This window comes from Dendropsophus ebraccatus, chromosome 14 (genome assembly GCF_027789765.1).
Source record: "Dendropsophus ebraccatus isolate aDenEbr1 chromosome 14, aDenEbr1.pat, whole genome shotgun sequence".
NCBI classification, from domain to species: Eukaryota; Metazoa; Chordata; class Amphibia; order Anura; family Hylidae; genus Dendropsophus; species Dendropsophus ebraccatus.
Window position 1 is genome coordinate 51,873,783 of NC_091467.1, and position 24,051 is coordinate 51,897,833.

Sequence of the window (24,051 nt, forward strand, 5' to 3'; positions counted from 1 at the left end):
TGAAGAAGGCAACGGGGACCACAATGGGAATAGTTTGGAAAATGTATAATAGTTTAGGAAGAATGTCCATCTTTACAATGGCCATCCTACCAAACCATGAGGTCGGTTTCAGAAAATAAGAGGTCATGTCTGCGAGAACCCTGTTCAGCATGGGGGTATAATTCAGATCAAAAAGAGAGCTTAGCGCAGGCGGGAGCTTTAACCCCAGACAAACTATGAAGTCCGTTTGCCACTGGAAGGGAAAGGAAGCCCTGACCGCGTCGAATATTTTCAGCTTTTAAATGGACTTTCACCACAGATAGTGAGGCCCAGGCATCCTCTTGGTCAGTCTGGTGAGGCCCAGGCATTGCCTTGGTCTGTTGGGTGAGGCTCTAGTAGAAAAAGTTTGAGAAGCACTGACATACTGTATGTAATCTTATTGAAAATGACAGGGATCGTATCCACAGTGGATTTTACTGCAAACTTGCAACGTGAAATCCGCTGCAAATATGGTATATGTAGACCCCCCTTCAATCCCATGGTGTAATGCAGCTGGACGAGACTCACCAGCGGTGGCGCCGTCCTCCTCTGCTGTGCTTAATGCTGTCTTCCAGCATCTTCTTCCACCTTCTACTGCAGTGACACCTCTGGCCACTAGGGCGTGCTGCCAAAAGCTCAGGATTTATAGAGGCAGCTTCTCTCAACCTGCTACTGCCATCTGCCAATCCAGAGCAACCTGCACCTATTTAACCCCTACACGATCCTGGACCTATCGGTACACCAGGGCCGCTATGGCATAGCAATGATCAGTGTATGCAGTCTAAAGATTGCATGTAAAAATCCCCCAGGGGGACTTAAAAAATGTCAACAATACAAAGAAAAATGCTTTTAAAAATACCCCAAAGCCCCTCCCCCAATAAAAATTTAAATCACCCCCCTATTCCATAATAGAAATAAAACATGTAAAAATAATTAATTGAATAAATATATTTTTTACTATAGCGTGCGTAGTTGTCTGATCTATTAAAATATAACAATTGTGATCCCATATGGTGAAGTGCGGTAAAAAAAGAGGGACAAACACGCCAGAATTGTTTGTTACTATACATATATATATATATATATATATATACACACAAACACAGTGGAACCTTGGTTTAAGAGTAACTTGGATTTAGAGCGTTTTGCAAGAAGTGCTCACAGTTTTTCAAAATTGTAACTTGGTTTAAAAGCATTGCTTTGGTTTATGGGCTCCCTGTGCAGGGTGGGAGGGGGACAGCACTGTACTCTGACCCAGGAAGTCTCCCTCATCTTCCAAATCATAGCAGATCCACTTCAGGCTGGGGCTTGCATCAGGGGACAGGTATGTGGAGGTAATCTCTTCACAACTGTAACCTCTCTCTCCCCGAACAGAGAGTGCTGCATGTATTTGCCACATCTGCCCTGCTCATTCCTTCATGCTCCCTGCAGTCTCTGTCAGTCCTTGTGTTTGCCATCCTTTCCATTCCAGCTATAATGTGCCTGCACTCAAACTCAGCTATACACACTGTTGCCATAATGTGCTTGTACTCACACTCAGCTGTACACACTGCTGCCATAATGTGCCTGCACTCACACTCAGCCATTCACACTGATGTATAAAAAAGTTTGTCCTCTTGCACAGCTCTGTGATTCACACTTCCTGATTGGTCCATGCTGAGCACACACCCCTTCCCCATTGCTGTCATGTGACCACACAGACCTCTGACAGCAGCTTCTCTATTCTAGCCTGTTGTACTACACTACTGCATTATGGGGATTTGAATCTCCATCCTGTATCTACAAACTGCTGCTGTTTTTCAGGATTATGAACTTACCATACATTATACTCCACATGCTGATTGCTATACTGTACAGTAACTTATAATATCACATATTCAGCTGTTTCTCATTGTTTGTTTTCTTTGTTACACGTTATTCAGAATAAAAAAAATCATTATTTTTTGAGTATGGAACCAATTGTGTGCATTTCAGTGATTTCTTATTGGAAAATTTTGCTTTGGTTTAAAGCGACTCTGTACATTCAATCTGCCCACCCCAAACCACTTGTACCTTCGGATAGCATTTTTTAATCCAAGATCTGTCCTGGGGTCCGTTTAGCAGGTGATGCAGTTATTGTCCTAAAAAATAACTTTTAAACTTGCAGCCCTGTGCCAAACGGCCGGGGCTTAGATTGTGTATGCATTAGGCTGGCACACCCTCTCTGTCCCTCCTCCCCACCCTCCTCATCATTAGGAATGCTCCAGGGAGATTGTCTCCTATTCATCAGCTGTGTGAATACTGAACATGGGCTGGATCGTTAAGGCACCTGTGCATTGTTCATTGCAGAGGAATAGGAAAAATCCTGCCAGTGGCATTCCTAAAGATGGGGAGGAGGGAAGGAGGGGTGGTGCAAAGTTAGGGCACAGATACTCTAAGCTGCAAGTTTAAAAGTTGTTTTTTAGGACAATAACTGCATCACCTGCCTAACAGACCCCAGGACGGATCTTAGATTAAAAGCAGCTATCCGAAGGAACAAGTGGTTTAGGGGGGTTAGATTGTGGGTACAGAGTCGTGTTAACCCCTTAAAGGAGACCTGTCACCCCCCGTGCCGGGGTGACAGGCTCCCGATCCCCCGTTACAGCCCCCTATACTCTCCTATTCTAGGAGAGCTGACCAATTTTTTCCTTTTTTTTCACAGCCCCCTATACTCACCTGATCCCGCCAGGTCCCGCTTCCTGATCCAGTCGGGTCACGGAGATATGAGCGCCCGAAGCCCGGCGCGCGCGCTCACAGGAGACAGGAGAATGGATGGGGAGTCCGATGCTCTGACATTTTCTATGGGCATCGGACTCTCCCATGAGCGCGCGCGCCGGGCGCTGATATCTCCGTGACCCGACCGGATCAGGAAGCGGGATCAGGTGAGTATAGGGGGCTTTAACGGGGGGTCGGGAGCCTGTCACCCCGGCACGGGGGGTGACAGGTCCTCTTTAACGATGCATGGCGGGTATACCCATCATGCGGCAGTTACGGGGGATTAGAGAGAGCTCCCGGCATGAGCCCTCTCTGCAGCCCGCGGTCCCTGGGTGCTATGTGCAGCCAGGGACTGCAGGGACGGCCGATCGACGCGGCTGGCTAATAAACTATTACTGTGTGTGGCCCCTGTCCCTGGTGTCTAGTGGGGGATCTCCCCCCCGCAATGCGATCGCGGAGGGGAGATCCGTTCAAATGAGCCGGCCGGGGCTCAGCATCTGAATGGCGCTGATCCCGGCTCGGCAATCCATTCAGATGGTCTGCAGCACACCATTATAATAGAGCACCGATCTGATGGATCGGTGCCCTGTTATATACACAGCATTGATCTCAATGGGAGATCAGTGATGTGTATATAAGTCCCCCAGGGGGCTTCATATTACTGTATGTGAAAAAAGAATAAAGTGTTTTTATTAATAAATAATCCCCTCCCCTAATAAAAGTCCAAATCACCCCCCTTTTCCCATTTTACAAATAAAAATAAATAAATAAATAAACAAACATGTTTGGTATCACTGCGTGTGTAATCGCCCGAAATACAAATTTATTTGACTCATGATCCCTCACGGTAAATGGCTTGAGCGCAAAAAAAATCCTAAAGGGCAAAATTGCACATTTTTGGTTGCATCAAATCCAGAAAAATTGTAATAAAAAGCGATCAAAAAGCAATCAAGGTACCGATAGAAAGAACACATCATGGCGCAAAAAATGACACCTCACACAGCCCCATAGACCAAAGGATAAAAGGGCTATAAGCATGGGAATAGATAGATTTTAAGGAACGTTTATTTTCTGTAAAAGGTTTTAATTTTTTACGAGCCATCAATTAATATCAAAGTTATTCATGTTACATATCGTTTTAATCATACCGCATATAATTTTTTTCTGGTTTCGCAGCATATTTTATGCAAAAATTCTGCCTGCCATTGCAAAGTACAATTAGTGATGCACAAAATAAGGGCTCATGTTGGTCCGTAGGTGTAAAAATGCAACTGCTATGGCCTTATATACACAAGGAGGAAAAAACGAAAACGCAAAAACGAAAATTTGCCCAGTCCTTAAGGGGTTTAGAGTGGATTTGAATTACAAGCACAGTCCCGGAAAGAATTATGCTCGTAATCCAAGGCATCACTGTATATATATATATATATACTGGAGGATGAGAGCACCACTACTGCATTGATTAGTGGTGCCAGCAGGTGGGACCTTAGACTCGGGTCCTCAATAATACAAAGGGATACACCAGCAGCACTCGGTTCAATGAAGTTCAAAACGTGAATTTATTCCATAACAAAAAGGTGCCCTTTTTGTTATGGAATAAATTCACGTTTTGAACTTCATTGAACCGAGTGCTGCTGGTGTATCCCTTTCTATATATATCTACAGTGGTTTGCAATAAATTAGAATATCAACAAAAAGTTATTTTCTTTTCAGTAATTCAATTCAAAAAGTGACCTCATATATTCTATAGAGTCATTACATACATGCAAACTTTTTCTGCTGGTATAGGTTGACTGTGTTTCATAAACACCAAAGTCCACACTGCCGTCTACCAGGAAATTTTAGAGCACTTAATGCTTCCCTGTGCTGAAAAGATTTTTGGAGATGGAATTTTTATCTTCCAGCAGGATTTGGCACCTGTCCACACGGCCAAAAGTACCAATACCTGGTTTACTAACCACAGCATTACTGTGCTTGATTGGCCAGCAAACTCGCCAGACCTTAACCCCATAGAGAATTTATGGGATGTTGTCAAGAGGTAGATGAAAGACACCAGAGCCAACAATGCAGACGAGCTGAAGGCCGTGATCAAAGCAACCTGGGCTTCAATAACCCCTCTGCAGCGCCATCAGCTGATCGCCTCCATTCCACATTGCCGCATTGATGCCGTCATTCATACAAAAGGTGCACCGACCAAGTATTGAGGGCATTTACTGTACAGGCTTTTCATTTAGTCGACATTTCTGTGTTGAAAACATTTTTTTTCAGTTGGTTTTATATAATATTCTGATTTTCTGAAATACTGACTTTTGGGTTTTTCTTGGCTGTAACCCATAATCATTAACTTTAACAAAAAGTTCACTCTGTATGGGTGGGTTCACATTGAGGAATTCTAGCGGATAAACTCAGCGGAATTCCGCCGGCTGTACGCGTTCACGGATATGCGCCTTTCCGCCGGCTCCATAGACACCATTCTATGGGCCGGCTGATTCTGCATTCATGTGAATTCTTTCGGCGGAATGCGGAATCAGCCGGCCCAAAGAATGGTGTCTATGGAGCTGGCGGAAATACGCACATCCGTGAACGCGTACAGCCGGCGGAATTCCACAGAGTTTATCCGCGAGAATTCCTCAATGTGAACCCACCCTATGTAATGACTCTATAGAATATATGAGGTCACTTTTTGAATTGAATTACTGGAAAGAAAAATAAATTTAAAAAAACAACAACCTTATAAGCGCTTAGAAGGCAAGGAGGAAAAAACGAAAATGCAAAAATTTTAATTGGTGTGGTCCTTTAGGACATTTTGGGCTGGGTCATGAAAAGGTTAGTGAGACTCTGTCAATAGGTTTCTACTGTCCGATTTAAGGGTAGCATAAACTAGTGACAGAGAAGCTAAACAGAATCATGTATCACTTTCATTGTTCTGTGCAGCTGATTTGGAGATATCCTCCAGAATAACAAGGTCAATAACTAATCCTTTCCAATATCGGCATGTTCTCAGTACTGCAGGATATTCATGAGCACCAGCAAACTCTGCCCACCGTTCGCTGATTGGCAGTTATCTGTCTATATTGTCTATAGGCAGACAGCTTTCAATCAGCAGCTGGAGGGAAGAGGGAGAGGTGTGGCCCAAAGCCCATTCTCCTGCATATTAGGAGAAATATAATGTAAGTAATACACCAATTTGTTCAGCATTTCTGTCACTATTCTATGCTGCTCTCATTTAAAGGGAACCAATCAGGACAAGTGTCCTGATATGGTTCCCAGCTGCAAAGTATAGATCTATTGTGCAGCTCCCTAGGGTACCAGCCGTGTCAGTAGCGGTAGCTTTATACTTGGGAAAATAATTATTATTCTGGCGCATAAGGCTGGGAGAGGGGTGGCAACTAGTCATCTGGTGCGCCCATGACTATTTGCAGCTCTTCGTCTGTCAGGCGGGAATGACTGACAGGCAGAGAGACCCATTAGTGGCAGGCAGAGAGCTGTGAATAGTCACAGGGGGCACCCCGACCAAATGACAAGTTGCTGCCCCTCTTGTGCCAGAATAAAACTCTTTTTCCCCCATGTAAAGCTATCAATGCAGATGCGGCTGGTAGCCTTGAGGAGATGCACATTAGATCTATACTGTGCAGCTGGGAACCATATCAGCACAACTGTAATCGTAAACCTAGTGACAGATTCCCTTTAAAACAGCTCTTCCTGCTCCTTTCTGTCTGAGCATTGTTGCATTTGTGCATTACAAGCAAAGTTATCTGTCTGCTATTATTCTGTTCTGACCTGTGCCTGTTGTTTGGATTACACTTTCTCCCTGAGCTCTGTCTGTACCATTTGCCTCTCTGCTTGACTCAGATTGCTTGACCTGCCTCTGATGTTGCCTGCCCTGACCCCGTCTGACTACGATACCCGTATCATACCTTGTACTATGCTGAGTCTCCTGCTGATGACACAGCTTGTTGACCATGTATACTCAGCCTGTTCCACAATGCCTTGCGTCGCCTCTGTCTGGTTCTTGGTAACCAGCCGCTGCTCACACCAGTACCACACTTGTGGAGTGACCTGGTGCCCTCTGTCCGCGGAAGTCAGGCTTCTGCATCCTGGGGCGAGATAAAGGGTTAAGACCTCGAGGACACTGAGACTCTGCTCCCTGGTTTGGCCCAAAGCCAAACCGGTTGGGTAGCACATCGGTTCCACACTCGCTTTCAGTTACACATTAGCACTGCATTACATAGGCAGCTTCGCAGTACTGACACCAGGGCTGTGGAGTCGGTAAGCCATAGCTCCGACTCCAACTCAGACTCCTGAATTTTATCAGGACTGACTCCGACTCCTTCATAAATGGCCAGTCATGTACCAGGGGAGTTATTTATCACGCTGGCTCAGCAGCTTCTCCCTAATGTCCTACATGATCCTGGGTGCGACTTCTGAGGAAATGAGGAAAGATATAAAGCAGCTTCTCCTGTGTGTGGTGGATGCAGCCAGTCTCCAGCCTCCATGTCCTGAACAACACAGAACTAGACTAGATGGAGCAGGTGGCCTTTTCCTGCTGACAGTCTTCTATGTTTCTAACTAAATATTTACCATACTCAAAGAAACACTGCTAACAATGCCAGATACCCGTAATATAGAGGCCAGCCATAGTGATATACAGGGGGTCACACATAGTGATATAGAGAGAGGTCACACATAGTGATATATAGAGGGGTCACACATAGTGATATAGAGAGGGGTCACACATAGTGATATAGAGAGGGGTCAGCCATAGTGATATACAGGGGGTCACACATAGTAATATAGAGAGGGGTCACACATAGTGATATAGAGGTCACACAGTGATATAGAAGATCACTGTGGGGGCACGCAAATGTTCGCGCACACACACACACATACACACAGCCTGCTACAGCCATAGCATAAAAACACACACACACACACACAGCCTGCTGCAGCTATAGCACACACACACAGCCTGCTGCAGCAATAGCACACACACATCTTGCTGCAGCCATAGCGCACACCACACACACACATAGCCTGCTGCGGCCATAGCACACATACACACAGCCTGCTGCAGCCATAGTGTACACACACACACACAGCCTGCTGCAGCCATAGCACACATACACACAGCCTGCTGCGGCCATAGCACACACACAGCCTGCTGCGGCCATAGCACACACACAGCCTGCTGCAGCCATAGTGTGTACACACACACACACACACAGCCTGCTGCAGCCATAGCACACACACAGCCTGCTGCAGCCATAGCACACACACACAGCCTACTGCAGCCATAGCACGCACACACACACACACACACACAGCTGCAGCCATAGAACACTGAAGAAAAACACACATCCCAGAGAGAAAACACCACACTGAGGACAGAGGTTACAGCTACACTACTTATGTCTTCTCCTCCTCCTTCCCCTCCTCTATATTACACAGGATATCTTCATATTACACTGCTGCTCATATACAGTCATCCAGCATCCAGGAAGAGAACAGCACAGATCTCCCCCACACAATGGACTCTTCCAGCTCAGAAACAAACTGCCAAATAGTGACCGACAACTTTTCCATGACCACCCTTATGTAATAGGGCCAGTGTCCTATTAGAATGTTGCTCATAATATATATTCATGAGCAAAACTTGTAAAATTCATATTAAAATTCAATTCTACATTTTTAAAAGATTTCTTTAAAGCTGGAGTCGGAGTCGGTATTCCATGACTCCGACTCCGACTCCACAGCCTTGACTGACACTGCGCGCAGCTATATCAGTACAGTACCACAACGATAATTGTTAAAAATTATGCGATAACGATTGGATTGTAACGATTATCGTTCCATGTAAACACTTTTAGGGATCAAACAATGAGCGATAAATCGTTGACTGTTGTCAAATCATTGTTTGTCGTGCAGAGATCTTTCGTTGATCTGTTCGTTTAAACCAGGGGTCCCAAACTTGCGGCCCGCGGGCCAACTGCGGCCCTCGGGACACTAGTTTGCGGCCCCCACCTCACCCAGTGTCCCGCATTATATGTGGCCCGACCCAGTGACGTCACTAGGCATTAAGATTTGGGGCCAGTGCCCCAGACAGGAAAGTCACTGCCTCGAATCTTTTGCCTACCGACGTCAAACTACAGGAGGCAGTGCCAGCGCCCGACAGCGATCGCCCCCCAGAACATCCCCCCGCCCCGGCACTCACTGCGTCAGCACTGCCCTCTCTCCCCCTCTCTTCCCTGAGGCTGGATCCCACGATGGGGACGCGCTGCTCAGTGACGTCATCCGGCCCCTCATTTATTGGATGGACGGCCGTGGCGGCTCCACGCTCCTGCCTCTAGTCTACAAGGGCTGGAATGACGTCACCCGGCAGTTGTGCTCCACGACCGGCGATAGCGGATCCAAGCTGGTGAGTATTCTATTGTAACCCAGGGGATGGCGGCCGGGGGTGGGAAGGCTGGGGGGTTGGCAGTGTGTGTGTGTGGGGGGGGATCGTGGCCAGGTGGGGTAGTGTGTGTAGGGGGGTCAGGTGGGATAGTGTGGGCACTATATGAGGGCATTGGCTACTATGTGGGCACTATATGGGGGCATTGGCTACTATGTGGGCACTATATGGGCATTGGATACTATGTGGGCACTATATGAGGGCATTGGCTACTATGTGGGCACTATATGGGGGCATTGGATACTATGTGGGCACTATATGGGGGCATTGGATACTATGTGGGGCATATATGGGCGCATTGGCTACTATGTGAGCACTATATGAGGGCATTGGATATTATGTGGGCATTGGATACTATATAGTGCACTGTATGGGGGATTGGCTACTATGTGGGGCACTATATGGGGGCATTGGCTACTATGTGGGGCACTATATGGGGGCATTGGCTACTATGTGGGGCACTATATGGGGGCATTACTACTATGTGGGGCATTATATGGGGGCATTGGCTACTATGTGGGGCACTATATGGGGGGATTGGCTACTATGTGGGGCACTATATGGGGGCATTGGCTACTATGTGGGGCACTATATGGGGGCATTGGCTACTATGTGGGGCACTATATGGGGGCATTACTACTATGTGGGGCATTGTATGGGGGCATTGGCTACTATGTGGGCACTATATGGGGGCATTGGCTACTATGTGGGCACTATATGGGGCATTGGATACTATGTGGGCACTATATGAGGGCATTGGCTACTATGTGGGCACTATATGGGGGCATTGGATACTATGTGGGCACTATATGGGGGCATTGGATACTATGTGGGGCATATATGGGCGCATTGGCTACTATGTGAGCACTATGTGGGGGCATTGGATATTATGTAGGCATTGGATACTATATAGTGCACTGTATGGGGGATTGGCTACTATGTGGGGCACTATATGGGGGCATTGGCTACTATGTGGGGCACTATATGGGGGCATTGGCTACTATGTGGGGCACTATATGGGGGCATTACTACTATGTGGGGCATTATATGGGGGCATTGGCTACTGTGTGGGGCACTATATGGGGGATTGGCTACTATGTGGGGCACTATATGGGGGCATTGGCTATGTGGGGCACTATATGGGGGCATTGGCTACTATGTGGGGCACTATATGGGGGCATTACTACTATGTGGGGAATTGTATGGGGGCATTGGCTACTATGTGGGGCACTATATGGGGGGATTGGCTACTATGTGGGGCACTATATGGGGGGATTGGCTACTATGTGGGGCACTATATGGGGGGATTGGATACTATGTGGGGCACTATATGGGGGGATTGGATACTATATAGGGCACTATAATTGGGATTGGATACTATATGGGGTACTATTCAGTCAGCAGCATGTGGTGACTGTAGGGTGGCTATGGAGGGTTGCTACCCCGATGCGGCCCAGCCTCACCCAGACTCTACCTCCAGGGGCCCCCGGGTAAATTGAGTTTAAGACCCCTGGTGTAAACGGTCTTTACACACAGATCCAATGCCTACATGCATGTGTATGAAGGACGAAAAAACAATACTGATGTGTGCAATAGACCCCTATTGTGCGAAGCCAAAGCGAGGAATGGATTTGAGGAGAAATCTCAGTTTTTCCTTTATGACCTGTTCCCTGTTTATAGTCAGTTCCTGGCTTTGGCTTCAAAAATCTGACAGATAAATCTCTGTGTAAAGGCACCCTTAGTTCACTCAAAGTATATATTCATCAAACAACGGCCGTTATTTAATGAAGTGGCCAATCGCATTGAAGTCTATGAAATCCCATGCGGATTCCATACGGCCACACGGTAAATTGACATGTCAGACAATGCAGACTCTGGCCGCACTTTACATTGTCTGCTATAGTACTGCAGTACCGACCAGGGTGAACAGAATGGCCAATGTCATACATTGTGTGAACTTAGCCAAAAAATGCAACAGACTTCTGTCACACACAACTTTTTCACAAGGCTTTATTTACACGTAAAGGTGTTGTCTTGAAAGAATGTGTAATTAGCGATCCTGCAAGGGCTGTGGGGAATATGTCAGTAACCTATACTTACCTGTCCTGCTTTGCCGCTGTCAGTGTTCTGAAAACATCCGATGATGTCTCTATGCTGAGTGGAAATTTCCGGTGGGATCGGCACGTCTTTAGATATTTTCAAAACAATGACAGCGATGCAGAGCAGGCGGCCCGGGGGCTGGCAGCTGCGGAAGAAGGGAACAGGTGAGTATACATTACTGACATGCCCCCACAGTCCCGCCAGGATAATCATGCTAATCATACATTTTTCCCAGACAACCCAAATGGCGGCCGACTTTCTGGACGTCAATCATTTTAGCACCAAAAGACGGCCACAAATAATGTACATGATCATGATTTGTGGTCGTCATTTCCTGTGTTTCGAGACTCTTAAATGAGGCTCCACGGGCTCTTCTTTTAAATATTCATATTTCCAAAAGATGGCAGTCTTTTGGCCACAGAGCCACAAAAAACATCCCAAAAACTGCAGGCAGTTTTTCCAGTTTTTTTGGTGGGGATGTTTATCTCTTTAGTATAAATTCGTATAGCCGTTTTTATCTATGGAGTTTTTTGCCCTGCATTTTTTTATGATGTGATTCCAGTATTGGGTGAAAAAACGCCAGAAAAAAAAACACCAATACGCACGTAGACATGGAGAAACGCCAATGGACTTAACAAAGCTCCATAACAGCTAAAAACACCAAAATGCCCATGTATATTATTGGGTCTTTTCTTTTTTTTTTCTCTTATCTCTGGCAGTTTATCCCCTTTTTCTGCATGTTTCATTGTTACAGCGGCAGTGCTTACCTCTGGCTGCTCCTTGCAGTGTGTGTGTGTGTGTGGGGGGGGGGGGGTTTATTATGCATATAGACGTGACTTTATAATCTGGTGTTTCTTTCACCTATAGACGTTTAACTCAAAAATGACATGTGTTTATAGCATTTCATATTTCCCCATTGAATCCAGTTAACATCTAGTCTGGAGTCTGTATTACTGTAGGGTCTTGTCTGGGGTCTGTGTTATTGTAGGAAGTGTGGTCTGAAATCTGTATTACACACAGCCTGCTGCAGCCATTACACACACACAGCCTGCTGCCGCCATAGTGCACACACACACTTACACACAGCCTGCTGCAGCCATAGCGCACAAACACTTACACACAGCCTGCTGCAGCCAAAGCGCACACACACATACACACAGCCTGCTGCAGCCATGGTGCGCACACACACACACACAAACAGCCTGCTGCAGCCATAGCGCACACACACAGCCTGCTGCAGCCATGGTGCGCACACACACACACACACACACAGCCTGCTGCAGGCATAGCGCACACACACACGCACACACACACAGCCTGCTGCAGCCATAGCACATGTGCGCACACACAGCCTGTTGCGGCCAGAGCGCATGCACGCACACACAGCCTGCTGCAGCCATAGTGTGCACACACACACACACACCTGGTGCAGCCATAGCACATACATGCAGCCAGATGCAGCCATAGCGTGTGCACACATACACAGCCTGCTACAGCCATAGCACACACATACACAGCATGCTGCAGCTATAGCACACACACACAGCCTGCTGCAGCCATAGAACCCACAGACAATCTGCTGCAGCCATAAAGCACACACACACACACACACAGAGCCCGCTGCAGCACACACATCTCCTGCTGCAGTCATACCGCACACACACATGGAGCTGCAACCACAGCACACACACAGCCTGCTGCAGCCATAGCACACACACACACAGCCTGCTGCAGCCATAGCACACACACACACAGCCTGCTGCAGCCATGGTGCGCACGCACGCGCACACACACACACACACACACACACACACACAGCCTGCTGCAGCCATAGCGCACACACACACACAGCCTGCTGCAGCCATAGCGCATGTGCGCACACACAGCCTGTTGCAGCCAGAGCGCATGCACGCACACACAGCCTGCTGCAGCCATAGTGTGCACACACACACACACACACACACACACCTGGTGCAGCCATAGCACATACATGCAGCCAGCTGCAGCCATAGCGTGTGCACACATACACAGCCTGCTACAGCCATAGCACACACATACACAGCATGCTGCAGCTATAGCACACACACACAGCCTGCTGCAGCCATAGAACCCACAGACAGTCTGCTGCAGCCATAAAGCACACACACACACACACACACACACAGAGCCCGCTGCAGCACACACATCTCCTGCTGCAGTCATACCGCACACACACAAGGAGCTGCAACCACAGCACACACACAAAGCCTGCTGCAGCCATAGCATACACACACAGCCTGCTGCAGCCATAGCACACACACGCACACACAGAGCCTGCTGCAGCCATAGCGCGCGCGCGCACACACACACACACACACACAGAGCCTGCTGCAGCCATAGTGCGCGCACGCACACACACACACACACACACACACACACACACACAGACTGCTGCAGCCATAGCATACACACACACAGCCTGCTGCAGTCATAGCACACTGGAGAAAAACACAGAGTCTTCTCCCAGAGAGAAAACACCACTCTGAGGACCTTTATCTAATAGGGCCAGTGCAGTGCTTTATTACTGATATATAGAGGAAATGCTATGTTTTCTGGTTCTAATAAATAAGGTCCTTAGATTGATAGAAGATAAAATATATTAATGAGGAACATTTATAAACTTCATATGAAAGTCAGAGTCAGTCCATTTTTTCCTAGCTCGGACTCCACAGCCCTGGTAGGAGATCTGGTCTGGGGTCTGTATTAGTGTAGTCATCTGGTCTCGGGTCTGTATTATTGTCTGGGGTCTGTATTAGAGTAGTCATCTGGTCTCGGGTCTGTATTAGTGAAGTCATCTGATCTGGGGTCTGTATTATTGCAGGAGTCTGTTCTGGGGTCTGTATCAGTGCAGGAGGTCTGGTCTTGGGTCTATATTACTGTAATCATCTGGTATGAGGTCTGTATCAGTGTAGAAGGTCTGGTCTGGGGTCTGTATCAGTGTAGTCATCTGGTCTCGGGTCTGTATTAGTGTAGTCATCTGGTCAGGTATCTGTAGGTCTGAGGTCTGGTCTGGGGGTCTGTATTATTGTAGGAGGTCTGGGTGTGTATTAGTGTAGTCATCTGGTCTGAAGTCTGTATTAGTGTAGTCATCTTGTCTGGGGTCTGTATTACTGTAGTCATCTGGTTTGGGGTCTGTATTACTGTAGGAGGTCTGGTCTGGGTTCTGTATCAGTGTAGTCATCAGGTCTGGGGTCTGTATTGCAGGAGTCTGTTCTCGGGTCTGTATCAGTGCAGGAGGTCTGGTCTTGGGTCTGTATTACTGTAGTCATCTGGTATGAGGTCTGTATCAGTGCAGGACGTCGGTCTGAAGTCTGTATCAGTGTAGGAGGTCTGGTCTGGGGTCTGTATCAGTGTAGTCATCTGGTCTTGGTTCTGTATCAGTGTAGGAGTCAGGTCTGGGATCTGTATCAGTGTAGGAGTCTGGTCTGGGGTCTGCTTCAGTGTAGGAGTCTGGTCTGGGGTCTGTATCAGTGTAGTCATCTGGTCTGTATCAGTGTAGTCATCTGGTCTGGGGTCTGTATCAGTGTAGGAGTCTGGTCTGGGGTCTGTATCAGTGTAGGAGTCTGGTCTGGGGTCTGTATCAATGTAGTCGTCAGGTCTAGGCCTGTATCAGTGTAGTCATCTGGTCTGGGGTCTGTATCAGTGTAGGAGTCTGGTCTGTATCAGTTCAAGAGTCTGGGCTCTGTGTCAGTGTAGGAGTCTGGTCTGGGCTCTGTATTAGTTTAGTCGTCAGGTCTGGGGTCTGTATTATTGAAGGAGTCTGGTCTGGGGTCTGTATCAGTGCAGGAGTCTGGTCTGGGGTCTGTATCAGTGCAGGAGTCTGGTCTGTGGTCTGTATCAGTGCAGGAGTCTGGTCTGTATTATTGCAGGAGTCTGGTCTGGGGTCTGTATCAGTGTAGAAGTCTGGTCTGGGGTCTGTATCAGTGTAGGAGTCTGGTCTGGGGTCTGTATTATTGCAGGATTCTGGTCTGGGGTCTGTATCAGTGCAGGAGTCTGGTCTGGGGTCTGTATCAGAGCAGGAGTCTGCTCTGGGGTCTGTATTAGTGCAGGAGTCTGGTCTGGGGTCTGCATCAGTGTAGGAGGTCTGGTCTGGGGTCTGTATCAGTGCAGGAGTCTGGTCTGGGGTCTGTATTAGTGCAGGAGTCTGGTCTGGGGTCTGCATCACTGTAGAGGTCTGGTCTGGGGTCTGTATCAGTGCAGGAGTCTGGTCTGTGGTCTGTATTATTGCAGGAGTCTGGTCTGGGGTCTGTATCAGTGCAGGAGTCAGGTCTGGGGTCTGTATTACTGTAGTCATCTGGTCTGGGGTCTGCATTACTGTAGGACGTCTGGACTGGGTTCTCTATCAGTGTAGTCATCTGGTCTGGGGTCTGTATCAGTGCAGGAGTCTGGTCTGGGGTCTGTATCAGTGCAGGAGTCTGGTCTGGGGTCTGCATCACTGTAGGGGTCTGGTCTGGGGTCTGTATCAGTGCAGGATTCAGGTCTGGGGTCTGTATTACTGTAGTCATCTGGTCTGGGGTCTGCATTACTGTGGAAGGTCTGGTCTGGGTTCTCTATCAGTGTAGTCATCTGTTCTGGGGTCTGTATCAGTGCAGGAGTCTGCTTTGGGGTCTGTATCAGTGCAGGAGTCTGGTCTGGGGTCTGCATCAGTGTAGGAGGTCTGGTCTGGGGTCTGTATCAGTGCAGGAGTCTGGTCTGGGGTCTGTATCAGTGCAGGAATCTGGTCTGGGGTCTGCATCACTGTAGGGGTCTGGTCTGGGGTCTGTATCACTGTAGGGTTCTGGTCTGGGGTCTGTATCAATGTAGTCGTCAGGTCTAGGTCTGTATCAGTGTAGTCATCTGGTCTGGGGTCTGTATCAGTGTAGGAGTCTGGTCTGTATCAGTGCAGGAGTCTGGGCTCTGTATCAGTGTAGGAGTCTGGTCTGGGCTCTGTATTAGTTTAGTCGTCAGGTCTGGGGTCTGTATTATTGCAGGACGTAGTAAAATCCACGGCACTCAATATTATGCAGAAGTGTTACTCCACCAGACTCCAGACATACTGACTACTGTGAGATCCATTAGCCTGAGGAAGGTCCGGGAAGGGCCGAAAGCTTGCTTTATATTTATGGTCTCTACTACATAGTATTTCATATTGGTCGGAGTATACACTATTTGTCTATCACTGTAAAATAAACTATCACTTCTGCATAATATTGAGTGCCGTTGATTTTACTACGTTTTAATATGCATGGTTAAAGAACCACAACCCACTGAGCACCAACCAGCGAGAGGTGTGCAGCACTGACCTATTCTGTATTATTGCAGGAGTCTGGTCTGGGGTCTGTATCAGTGCAGGAGTCTGGTCTGGGGTCTGTATCTGTGTAGGAGTCTGGTCTGGGGTCTGTATTATTGCAGGAGTCTGGTCTGGGGTCTGTATCAGTGCAGGAGTCTGGTCTGGGGTCTGTATCAGTGCAGGAGTCTGGTCTGGGGTCTGTATCAGTGCAGGAGTCTGGTCTGTGGTCTGTATCAGTGCAGGAGTCTGGTCTGAAGTCTGTATCAGTGCAGGAGTCTGGTCTGGGGTCTGTATCAGTGCAGGAGTCAGGTCTGGGGTCTGTATTACTGTAGTCATCTGGTCTGGGGTCTGCAATACTGTGGGAGGTCTGGTCTGGGTTCTGTATCAGTGTAGTCATCTGGTCTGAGGTCTGTATCAGTGCAGGAGTCTGGTCTGGGGTCTGTATCAGAGCAGGAGTCTGCTCTGGGGTCTGCATCACTGTAGGGGTCTGGTCTGGGGTCTGTATCAGAGCAGGAGTCTGCTCTGGGGTCTGTATCAGAGCAGGAGTCTGGTCTGTGGTCTGTATCAGTGCAGGAGTCTGGTCTGAGGTCTGTATCAGTGCAGGAGTCTGGTCTGGGGTCTGTATCAGTGTAGGAGTCTGGTCTGGGGTCTGTATCAGTGTAGGATTCTGGTCTGGGGTCTGTATCAGTGTAGGATTCTGGTCTGAGGTCTGTATCAGTGCAGGAGTCTGGTGTGTGGTTTGTATCAGTGTAGGAGTCTGGTCTGGGGTCTGTATTATTGCAGGAGTTTGGTCTGGGGTCTGTATCAGTGTAGGAGTCTGGTCTGGGGTCTGTATCAGTGCAGGAGTCTGGTATGGGGTCTGTATCAGTGTAGGAGTCTGGTCTGGGGTCTGTATCAGTGTAGGCGTCAGTTCTGGGGTCTATATCAGTGTAGGAGTCTGGTCTGGGGTCTGTATTATTGCAGGAGTCTGGTCTGGGGTCTGTATCAGTTTAGGAGTCTGGTCTGGGGTCTGTATTATTGCAAGATTCTGGTCTGGGGTCTGTATCAGTGCAGGAGTCTGGTCTGGGGTCTGTATCAGTGTAGAAGTCTGGTCTGGGGTCTGTATCAGTGCAGGAGTCTGGTCTGGGGTCTGTATCAGTGTAGGATTTTGGTCTGGGGTCTGTATTAGTAAAGGGGTCTGGTCTGGGGTCTGTATCAGTGCAGGAGTCTGGTCTGGAGTCTGTATCAGTGTAGGGGTCTGGTCTGGGGTCTGTATCAGTGTAGGAGTCTGGTGTGGGGTCTGTATTATTGCAGGGGTCTGGTCTGGGGTCTGTATCAGTGTAGGAGTCTAGTCTGGGGTCTGTATTATTGCAGGATTCTGGTCTGGGGTCTGTATCAGTGCAGGAGTCTGGTCTGGGGTCTGTATTAGTGCAGGAGCCTGGTCTGGGGTCTGTATCAGTGCAGGAGTCTGGTCTGGGGTCTGTATCAGTGTAGGATTCTGGTCTGGGGTCTGTATCAGTGTAGGATTCTGGTTTGGGGTCTGTATCAGTGTAGGATTCTGGTCTGGGGTCTGTATCAGTGCAGGAGTCTGGTCTGGGGTCTGTATCAGTGTAGGGGTCTGGTCTGGGGTCTGTATCAGTGTAGGAGTCTGGTCTGGGATCTGTATGAGTGTAGGGGTCTGGGGTCTGTATCAGTGTAGGAGTCTAGTCTGGGGTCTGTATCAGTGTAGGGGTCTGGTCTGGGGTCTGTATCAGTGTAGGATTCTGGTCTGGGGTCTGTATCAGTGTAGGAATCTGGTCTGGGATCTGTATGAGTGTAGGGGTCTGGGGTCTGTATCAGTGTAGGAGTCTGGTCTGGGGTGTGTATCAGTGTAGGGGTCTGGTCTGGGGTCTGTATCAGTGCAGGAGTCTGGTCTGCGGTCTGTATCAGTCCAGGAGTCTGGTCTGGGGTCTGTATCAGTGTAGGAGTCTGGTCTGGGGTCTGTATCCGTGCAGGAGTCTGGTCTGGGGTCTGTATCAGTGTAGGATTCTGGTCTGGGGTCTGTATCAGTGTAGGAGGTCTGGTCTGGGGTCTGTATCAGTCCAGGAGTCTGGTTTGGGGTCTGTATCAGTGCAGGAGTCAGGTCTGGGGTCTGTATCAGTGCAGGAGTCTGGTCTGGGGTCTGTATCAGTGTAGGGGTCTGGTCTGGGGTCTGTATCAGTGTAGGGGTCTGGTCTGGGGTCTGTATCAGTGTGGGAGTCTGGTCTGGGGTCTGTATGAGTGTAGGGGTCTGGGGTCTGTATCAGTGCAGGAGTCTGGTCTGGGGTCTGTATCAGTGTAGGAGTCTGGTCTGGGGTCTGTATCAGTGCAGGAGTCTGGTCTGGGGTCTGTATCAGTGTAGGACTCTGGTCTGGGGTCTGTATCAGTGCAGGAGTCTGGTCTGCGGTCTGTATCAGTCCAGGAGTCTGGTCTGGGGTTTGTATCAGTGTAGGAGGTCTGGTCTGCGGTCTGTATCAGTCCAGGAGTCTGGTCTGGGGTCTGTATCAGTGTAGGATTATGGTCTGGGGTCTGTATCAGTGTAGGATTCTGGTCTGGGGTCTGTATCAGTGCTGGAGTCTGGTCTGGGGTCTGTATCAGTGTAGGGGTCTGGTCTGGGGTCTGTATCAGTGTAGGAGTCTAGTCTGGGGTCTGTATCAGTGTAAGTGTCTGGTCTGGGGTCTGTATCAGTGTAGGAGACTGGTCTGGGGTCTGTATGAGTGTAGGGGTCTGGGGTCTGTATCAGTGTAGGAGTCTGGTCTGGGGTGTGTATCAGTGTAGGGGTCTTGTCTGGGGTCTGTATCAGTGCAGGAGTCTGGTCTGCGGTCTGTATCAGTCCAGGAGTATGGTCTGGGGTCTGTATCAGTGTAGGAGTCTGTGCTGGGGTCTGTATCAGTGCAGGAGTCTGGTCTGGGGTCTGTATTAGTGCAGGAGTCTGGTCTGCGGTCTGTATCAGTGTAGGATTCTGATCTGGGGTCTGTATCAGTGTAGGAGTCTGGTCTGGGGTCTGTATCAGTGCAGGAGTCTGGTCTGGGGTCTGTATCAGTGCAAGAGTCTGGTCTGGGGTCTGTATCGGTGCAGGAGTCTGGTCCGGGGTCTGTATCGGTGCAGGAGTCTGGTCTGGGGTCTGTATCAGTGTAGGAGTCTGGTCTGGGGTCTGTATCAGTGCAGGAGTCTGGTCTGGGGTCTGTATCAGTGCAGGAGTCTGGTCTGGGGTCTGTATCAGTGCAGGAGTCTGGTCCGGGGTCTGTATCAGTGTAGGGGTCTGGTCCGGGGTCTGTATCAGTGCAGGAGTCTGGTCTGGGGTCTCTATCAGTGTAGGATTCTGGTCTGGGGTCTGTATCAGTGCAGGCATCTGGTCTGGGGTCTGTATCAGTGTAGGAGTCTGGTCTGGGGTCTATGTCAGTGTAGACGTCAGGTCTGTGGTCTGTATCAGTGCAGGAGTCTGGTCTGGGGTTTGTATCAGTGCAGGAGTCTGGTCTGGGGTCTGTATCAGTGCAGGAGTCTGGTCTGGGGTCTGTATCAGTGTAGGGGTCTGTATCAGTGTAGGAGGTCTGGTCTGGGGTCTGTATCAGTGCAGGAGTCTGGTCTGGGGTCTGTATCAGTGTAGACGTCAGGTCTGGGGTCTGTATCAGTGCAGGAGTCTGGTCCGGGGTCTGTATCAGTGCAGGAGTCTGGTCCGGGGTCTGTATCATTGCAGGAGTCTGGTCTGGGGTCTGTATCAGTGCAGGAGTCTGGTCTGGGGTCTGTATCAGTGTAGGATTCTGGTCTGGGGTCTGTATCAGTGCAGGAGTCTGGTCTGGGGTCTGTATCAGTGCAGGAGTCTGGTCTGGGGTCTGTATCAGTGCAGGAGTCTGGTCTGGGGTCTGTATCAGTGCAGGAGTCTGGTCTGGGGTCTGTATCAGTGCAGGAGTCTGGTCTGGGGTCTGTATCAGTGCAGGAGTCTGGTCTGGGGTCTGTATCAGTGTAGGGGTCTGGTCTGGGGTCTGTATCTGTGTAGGGGTCTGGTCTGGGGTCTGTATCTGTGGAGGGGTCTGGTCTGGGGTCTGTATCAGTGCAGGGGTCTGGTCTGGGGTCTGTATCAGTGCAGGAGTCTGGTCTGGGGTCTGTGTCAGTGTAGGAGTCTGGTCTGGGGTCTGTATCAGTGCAGGAGTCTGGTCTGGGGTCTGTATCAGTGCAGGAGTCTGGTCTGGGGTCTGTATCAGTGTAGGAGTCTGGTCTGGGGTCTGTATCAGTGCAGGAGTCTGGTCTGGGGTCTGTATCTGTGTAGGGGTCTGGTCTTGGGTTTGTATCAGTGCAGGAGTCTGGTCTGGGGTCTGTATCAGTGCAGGAGTCTGGTCTGGGGTCTGTATCAGTGTAGGGGTCTGTATCAGTGTAGGAGGTCTGGTCTGGGGTCTGTATCAGTGCAGGAGTCTGGTCTGGGGTCTTTATCAGTGTAGACGTCAGGTCTGGGGTCTGTATCAGTGCAGGAGTCTGGTCTGGGGTCTGTATCAGTGCAGGAGTCTGGTCCGGGGTCTGTATCAGTGCAGGAGTCTGGTCCGGGGTCTGTATCATTGCAGGAGTCTGGTCTGGGGTCTGTATCAGTGCAGGAGTCTGGTCTGGGGTCTGTGTCAGTGTAGGATTCTGGTCTGGGGTCTGTATCAGTGTAGGAGTCTGGTCTGGGGTCTGTATCAGTGCAGGAGTCTGGTCTGGGGTCTGTATCAGTGCAGGAGTCTGGTTTGGGGTCTGTATCAGTGCAGGGGTCTGGTCTGGGGTCTGTATCAGTGTAGGGGTCTGGTCTGGGGTCTGTATCTGTGTAGGGGTCTGGTCTGGGGTCTGTATCAGTGCAGGGGTCTGGTCTGGGGTCTGTATCAGTGCAGGAGTCTGGTCTGGGGTCTGTATCAGTGCAGGAGTCTGGTCTGGGGTCTGTATCAGTGCAGGAGTCTGGTCTGGGGTCTGTATCAGTGCAGGGGTCTGGTCTGGGGTCTGTATCAGTGTAGGAGTCTGGTCTGGGGTCTGTATCAGTGCAGGAGTCTGGTCTGGGGTCTGTATCAGTGCAGGAGTCTGGTCTGGGGTCTGTATCTGTGTAGGGGTCTGGGGTCTGTATCTGTGCAGGAGTCTGGTCTGGGGTCTGTATCAGTGCAGGAGTCTGGTCTGGGGTCTGTATCAGTGTAGGGGTCTGGTCCGGGGTCTGTATCAGTGCAGGGGTCTGGTCTGGGGTCTGTATCTGTGTAGGGGTCTGGTCTGGGGTCTGTATCAGTGCAGGGGTCTGGTCTGGGGTCTGTATCAGTGCAGGAGTCTGGTCTGGGGTCTGTATCAGTGTAGGAGTCTGGTCTGGGGTCTGTATCAGTGCAGGAGTCTGGTCTGGGGTCTGTATCAGTGCAGGAGTCTGGTCTGGGGTCTGTATCTGTGTAGGGGTCTGGTCTGGGGTCTGTATCAGTGCAGGAGTCTGGTCTGGGGTCTGTATCAGAGCAGGAGTGTGGTCTGGGGTCTGTATCAGTGTAGGATTCTGGTCTGGGGTCTGTATCAGTGTTGGATTCTGGTCTGGCGTCTGTATCAGTGCAGGAGTCTGGTCTGGGGTCTGTATCAGTGCAGGAGTCTGGTCTGGGGTCTGTATCAGTGTAGGATTCCGGTCTGGGGTCTGTATCAGTGTAGGATTCTGGTCTGGGGTCTGTATCAGTGCAGGAGTCTGGTCTGGGGTCTGTATCAGTGTAGGGGTCTGGTCCGGGGTCTGTATCAGTGCAGGAGTCTGGTCTGGGGTCTGTATCTGTGCAGGAGTCTGGTCTGGGGTCTGTATCAGTGTTGGATTCTGGTCTGGCGTCTGTATCAATGCAGGAGTCTGGTCTGGGGTCTGTATCAGTGCAGGAGTCTGGTTTGGGGTCTGTATCAGTGTAGGATTCCGGTCTGGGGTCTGTATCAGTGTAGGATTCTGGTCTGGGGTCTGTATCAGTGCAGGAGTCTGGTCTGGGGTCTGTATCAGTGCAGGAGTCTGGTCTGGGGTCTGTATCAGTGTAGGATTCCGGTCTGGGGTCTGTATCAGTGTAGGATTCTGGTCTGGGGTCTGTATCAGTGTAGGAGTCTGGTCTGGCGTCTGTATCAGTGCAGGAGTCTGGTCTGGGGTCTGTATCAGTGCAGGAGTCTGGTCTGGGGTCTGTATCAGTGTAGGATTCCGGTCTGGGGTCTGTATCAGTGTAGGATTCTGGTCTGGGGTCTGTATCAGTGCAGGAGTCTGGTCTGGGGTCTGTATCAGTGTAGGATTCTGGTCTGGGGTCTGTATCAGTGCAGGAGTCTGGTCTGGGGTCTGTATCAGTGCAGGAGTCTGGTCTGGGGTCTGTATCAGTGTAGGATTCTGGTCTGGGGTCTGTATCAGTGCAGGAGTCTGGTCTGGGGTCTGTATCAGTGTAGGATTCCGGTCTGGGGTCTGTATCAGTGTAGGATTCTGGTCTGGGGTCTGTATCAGTGCAGGAGTCTGGTCTGGGGTCTGTATCAGTGCAGGATTCCGGTCTGGGGTCTGTATCAGTGTAGGATTCTGGTCTGGGGTCTGTATCAGTGTAGGAGTCTGGTCTGGGGTCTGTATCAGTGTAGGGGTCTGGGGTCTGTATCAGTGCAGGAGTCTGGTCTGGGGTCTGTATCAGTGTAGGAGTCTGGTCTGGGGTCTGTATCAGTGTAGGGGTCTGGTCTGGGGTCTGTATCAGTGTAGGGGTCTGGTCCGGGGTCTGTATCAGTGCAGGAGTCTGGTCTGGGGTCTGTATCAGTGTAGGAGTCTGGTCTGGGGTCTGTATCAGTGTTGGATTCTGGTCTGGCGTCTGTATCAGTGCAGGAGTCTGGTCTGGGGTCTGTATCAGTGCAGGAGTCTGGTCTGGGGTCTGTATCAGTGTAGGATTCCGGTCTGGGGTCTGTATCAGTGTAGGATTCTGGTCTGGGGTCTGTATCAGTGCAGGAGTCTGGTCTGGGGTCTGTATCAGTGTAGGGGTCTGGTCCGGGGTCTGTATCAGTGTAGGGGTCTGGTCCGGGGTCTGTATCTGTGCAGGAGTCTGGTCTGGGGTCTGGTCTGGGGTCTGTATCAGTGCAGGAGTCTATATTATTGCAGTGGAGGATCTGCTCTGTACCGTTTAGCAGTATGATGACCTTCGCTATACAGACTAATGATGATCGGCTATGTGGGCAGTCACATTATATATTATGATTTCCAGGCGCTCAGCGCTTGGTGATGGAGCCCTCCCGTATGAGCGCTGCTGGGCTCCGCATCCTCTATACATGACATCAGCTCCCACCTAAACATAAACATTCCCCATCATCACCTATTCCCACCTACAACATGGCCGCCGCCTCCTCCCGCAGACGCCGTCACTGAGGAGCAGCAGCAGCTGCCGCTCTTGTCTCCCGGAGTCATTAGTTGCCGGGTCTAACGCCAATTCTGCCTCCCGCAGCCAATCACAGCGCGTGACGTCACCCGCCCGGAGAAACC